At 49.5% G+C, this 5,380-nt stretch overlaps 1 non-coding gene across 1 annotated transcript; it reads left to right on the forward strand.

Annotated features, from left to right (window-relative positions):
- The first annotated feature begins 3,546 nt into the window (after positions 1–3,546).
- TRNAS-GCU (transfer RNA serine (anticodon GCU)) lies at positions 3,547–3,618 on the forward strand. The gene has a single exon. It is a non-coding gene; the product is annotated as a tRNA-Ser (tRNA).
- The last annotated feature ends 1,762 nt before the right edge of the window (positions 3,619–5,380 follow it).

Genomic DNA, 5,380 nt, shown 5'->3' on the forward strand with positions numbered 1-5,380 from the left:
CCTAAAGAAGTCCCGCGCCAGCTTAGCGCAACTAACAGCCATTTGGACAAGGAATGATTGACCCTTGTGTATGAAGTGACCAAGTGTCGGCAGTACGTATGGGGACGGCAGTTCTAGGCGGTGACCGACTTTAAGCCTTTGCTGGGCCTTCTCGCTGCTGACAAACCTGTGCCGGAAACGTGCTCTCCGCGAGTGGTGCGCTGGGCATTGATGCTGGGCGCCTAAAGCAACATGCTTATGTACAGACCAGGAGCTAGCATCGCAAAAGATGACTGTTTGAGCCGGCTGCCGCTGCCTGTTTATGCGCACTCCGTCGAGTAAGCAGCGGAAGTATTCATGCTTGAAGCTACTTACCCCAAGGTTTTGGTGCCGCATGTAGCGGCTGAAGCTACCTCCAAAGACCCTGTGCTAACAAACGTTCGGAAAGCACTGTGGGCTATAACAGAGCTGCGTGACCCTACGCGGAAACCATATGCCAATCGCACTAAGCAACTGAGTAAGCAAACAAACTGCGCCCTGCTGGGCTCACGAATGACTACCCCTAGTAATGTGTGACCACAAAAGCCGCACCTACTCCATGAAGGCCACCCTAGTATTTGCAAAATGAAAGCAATGGCTCGAAGCCGTTTGTGATGGTCGACCCTGGATGAAGAAAAAATACATCACTAATACGATTCGCCGATGCCGTGTGTGTCAGGAGCATCAGAGAACGGCGCGGCCGGCAGCAGTGATGCCATGTCCGTTTCCTGAGAAGCCGTGGCAGCGAATTCGAATTCAAATTGACTTCGCTGATCCTCCCAATAATCGCTACTTGCTGACTGCGAATGGTGCCACCCTGTGCGGGTACGGAGGGGTGTCGTGGCTGGCCACCATGTTTCTCACATGGTTAACTAAAGCCCATCTCTTGGCGAGCGGCGCAGTTGAGGAGCGCGCGAACTGAAATAAACAGAGTTGTCTGCGGAGTCGGCGTGGCTGGTTGCTTGCTTGCGTTCTCCTTGTTCTATGCGAGAACAAAATTTCACGCAACAATTTATGATTCGACAATTCCCATCACATTCATAATAGCAGCACATCTTGGGAAAAAGAAAAGCGCCCAATTATGAAAATTTTGTCACGGCTATCTTACCTCCAAAGCCCAACCTCTATATATAGCCTTCATTGATTGAGAGAAAGCAGCCGACTCAGGGAAACGTCAGCAGTCGTACAGGCATTGCGAAATAAGTGCGAGCCTTATGTCAAAATATTGGAATGTGTACACAGCAACTGCAAAGCTACTATATTCCTCCATAAAATCAGCAATAAAATTCCAATAACGAAGGCAAGGAGACACCATCTCGCCAATGCTATTCACCAGCCTATTTACAGCAGGTATTCTGAGGCCTGAATTGAGAACACTTGGGAATAAGAGTTAATGGAGAATACCTAAATAATCTGCAATTCGCTGATGACATTCTCTTGCTGAGTCACTCAAGAGGTGAACTGCAATTCATGAATATTGAGTTAAACAGGCAGAGCAGAGATGGGGTATAGAACGAACATGCAGAAAACCAAAGTAATGTTCAACAGTCTAGCAAGGCGACAGGCGGCATGTGGCCGTGGCAGTTTTGACACTCTACTTAAGCCGCACTGCATTTGTCGGTTGGATGCTCATCGGCACCACACTTCGCACAGGTGAGATTTCACCGGCATGTTTTGATCCGTGTCCGTACTTTTAACGATTGGAACATATCGGGTTGGGTATATATGGACGGGCATTGCAGTTGATGAACTCTGCGTTTACAACATCTGGAAGACGGGACCGTTAAAATGTTAGGACAATGTGGGGCACCACCACTTCTTTACCGTTCTGCCTTATGATGATGCGGCGAAGGGCTTTGACACCTTGATCTCGGAAGCCTTCCAGGAGGTCAGTTTCTGTTCATGGGATCAGATCGCGTTCTGATGCTACACCTTGCTCTGTGTTCACATTCCGGTGGGCAGTGATGGTCACCATGAGGTGAGCAAACTGCTTCTGCCTCAAGAGGATATCAGGGAGGTCTTTCTGGGACACTTCAATAAGAAGGTCACCAGATGAGAGTTTCTTTCCTTTGTACTTTTTCCCAATCATTTTTTCAAGGGTTCCAGCGATAACGAAAACAGACGTCGCTGTAGCGGGGTTGTTATCTACCAGTGAGTGTAATTCTAAGAAGTGCGGAAAGTGTTCAACGTGCGGTCGGGTAATGGTGAATGTTTCATTGGTGGGGTTCCTTTTCTGGGACCGATCAGGTTCTTTAGACCAAGAGGTACTCATGCGATATGGATATATTGACGGCTCCAAAATGTCGCCTGTGGTTCACCGTCTTATTCACAGGAACGTCCTGGAGCCCCCCGACTTGTATACAGACAGGGAGACCGTCGGCCGCAGCTTGACCATGGTCCCGACCGCCACCATTCATGGTTTCTACCCTTCACCTTAAAACCCATCGCCCTGGGGTGGATGACAGGTTCTGTATAGGGGTTAAAGGTCCGTGATGGTGCCAAGCACTGTAACCTGAATATTCAAGGCATCCCTGCGGGTCACTAATCAACCACTACTACTACTAAATCTGTACGTCAGCTTCTCCGCAATGCTGGTTTTCTAACAAAAACGTCTGGCTCCCATATGACACTGTCACATTCTTTGTGGAAGCTAAACGAGTCATGTTCCCCTTTCTGTGTAAACTCAGGAATGTCGCCAGTTTTCTTCAGGATGGTCCCGAGAGAGCCGTCGACAAGGTATGAGGGTATACACAGGTTAGAAAAGAGGATTGCAGTCAACCTTCTGTAGAACTGCAATAGAGGCTAGGCAGGAAATGGAAATGTGTTTCGTCCCTGACTATAGGGCAGCAAACGTGATATTGAAGAAGGATACAAGCAGGGACACAACAGCCACATGAGCTGTGTGCCTGCCTGTGCCCTTCTTCTCTGCCCCATTCTTGCTATAGTCATGTTATATCGAAACCAACTCGCCCAACAACTTACTTTGTCTTTGTTCTCGTTCCAGAAGTAGTGAGCTACTTCCTGCTAAACTTTCAAAAATTTTTCTGCTGAACAACACCTTCGCTCCAACATCCCCCCTCCCCGTTCCTCCCGCATCCCCAGTCAGAACGAGGAGAAACCTTAATCCCAATCGCCTAGTGACAAATGACGGTCTCCCTTTTTTTCCTGCGTAGACTCTGCGGTAGGCAGAGTGCGACCATCCTGAGTTTTCATTCGCTCCATGGTTGGGAATGTGTAGTTGGGGGTTCGACACCTTTTGTTTCAAAAACAGCCTCGCAGAGAATACGAATCACAGGTTTCTGCAAATGTTCAATTAGAAGGCACACCACAAATTTCAAAAATGCTCAGCTCAAGATAACCGCAGCGCGTTCGTGATGTTCACGCGGGGTCACAACGTTATGTTCGAACAAACTCCATGTACGAAATAAAGTGAGTCCAAATCAGGTAGTTTCTGCTGTCGTTAAATATCTCAGCTGGCCGTTTGTTTTCATTCGCCGCGATCATGCGTTCTTCAGTGAGAATACACCGGCCGCGGTGGCTCAGTGGTTAGGGCGCTCGACTGCTGATCCGGAGTTCCCGGGTTCGAACCCGACCGCGGCAGCTACGTTTTTATGGAGGAAAAACGCTAAGGCGCCCGTGTGCTGTGCGATGTCAGTGCACGTTAAAGATCCCCAGGTGGTCGAAATTATTCCGGAGCCCTCCACTACGGCCCCTTTTTCTTCCTTTCCTCTTTCACTTCCTCCCTTATCCCTTCCCTTACGGCGCGGTTCAGGTGTCCAACGATATATGAGACAGATACTGCGCCATTTCCTTTCCCGAAAAAACCAATTATTATTATTATTATTATTATTATGAGTGAGAATACTACTCTGCGCTTCCCAATCTTCAACCGGCATCCAGCTTATATCTTACCAGACAGCCTCAGTTTTGTTTGACTTTAAAACTGACACGGTGGGGGGGGGGGGGGGCAGCTGCGTCCAATTGTTATTGTTCCATTACTATCCGATCAACGCTTGCAACCCACAAATCTCGCACGCACCACGACTGCATGCCTGCTGCATCCATGCTTCTGGCACTCTTGGCCAACCGACGCCGAATCAAGCGGCTACCGCCAGGAGTCGCATGTGTAGCTCGGAGCTATCGTTCCTCCGCTCTCCACAACTATTACCAGGTCTACACTGCGCTGGAAGAGATGCTGTTCTGCCCTAAGAACATGCCTATTATTGTACGACGTGTTGGCGAGTGTGTGTGTAGCCTAGCGAAATACTTGCTGGCATAGATATTTCGGATCCGTTCTGCGCATTTCGCGTAGCGTCGTCGTCCGCGATGTTGACACGAATAAGTTCGTCGTGAGAAAAGGAAAAGACCCAGATACATTCTCACTTCTCGGTGGGCACATCATGTTGTGAGAGAAGGGACTGAGGAGGTAGTGAAGGAAGGAAGACAGAGGCGCCATTGTGGAAGCTCCGGAGTAATTTCGATCTCAAACGGTAGAGCACAGGGGCCCTTTTGCGTTTGCTCCACCATGGTCTTCGGCCTGAGTGCCGAGCGTCCCTACCACTTGGCCACCGGGGCAGATTCCCACCGCGGACGATACCACAGCGACGAAATAAGAGAAAAATACGAAAATAACTAAAGGATAGAAAACCCAGCTCGTCATGGAGTCGATGTCACAACTGAGACCGCGAATGTCAGCACTGGGTGGCCATAGAAGCAGCGGCAAGATTAGGCGTCGTGCCCGGGCCACTGCACGTCTGAAGGAGGCCAGAGCCCGCAACCATGCGGCCGATGGAATAGACTATGAACGCGTTCATAATTTTGGCCACAATAGCGTTTTTCGGCAGAGCGAGAGAGAGAGAGAGAGAAAACTTTATTTACACCAACATATACTTCGCGGCAGGTGCTCAGCCACAGGGCGGGTCTCCCCCTGGCCGGCCTTCCTACGCAGTGACCGCAGAGGTGGTCTTGGAGTAAGCCTCCTGCGCCAGGCGTAGGACGGTCTTTTGTACATCCGCATTTGGGCTGCGGATGTAGGACTACCAGCCAACTTGATCAAAAGGATCAGTCTGTTTAGCTTCCGAAGATTCGGGTCATTGCCATATTAGATGATTTTTACTCAGAGGTACGTTGCAGAGATTGAAAGTCTCTGGGTCGCGTGTAAACTCATTCAGCGCTCACCACCTCTTCTTTGGCCTAAGAGACGCGTTCAGCCGGCTTCCCACCTTTATGCGTGGCTACATTAAAGAGCCATTGTCAAAAGAAGTATAAGGCAGCCTTCATATATACAAACTCGTCCGGCTACGCTGTGCGACGACTCCTGCAGTATACTATTGGCTCCAATGGTTTCAATCTAGAAAGCGTT

The sequence above is a fragment of the Amblyomma americanum genome, chromosome 5 (assembly GCF_052857255.1).
Source record: "Amblyomma americanum isolate KBUSLIRL-KWMA chromosome 5, ASM5285725v1, whole genome shotgun sequence".
Taxonomy (NCBI): Eukaryota; Metazoa; Arthropoda; class Arachnida; order Ixodida; family Ixodidae; genus Amblyomma; species Amblyomma americanum.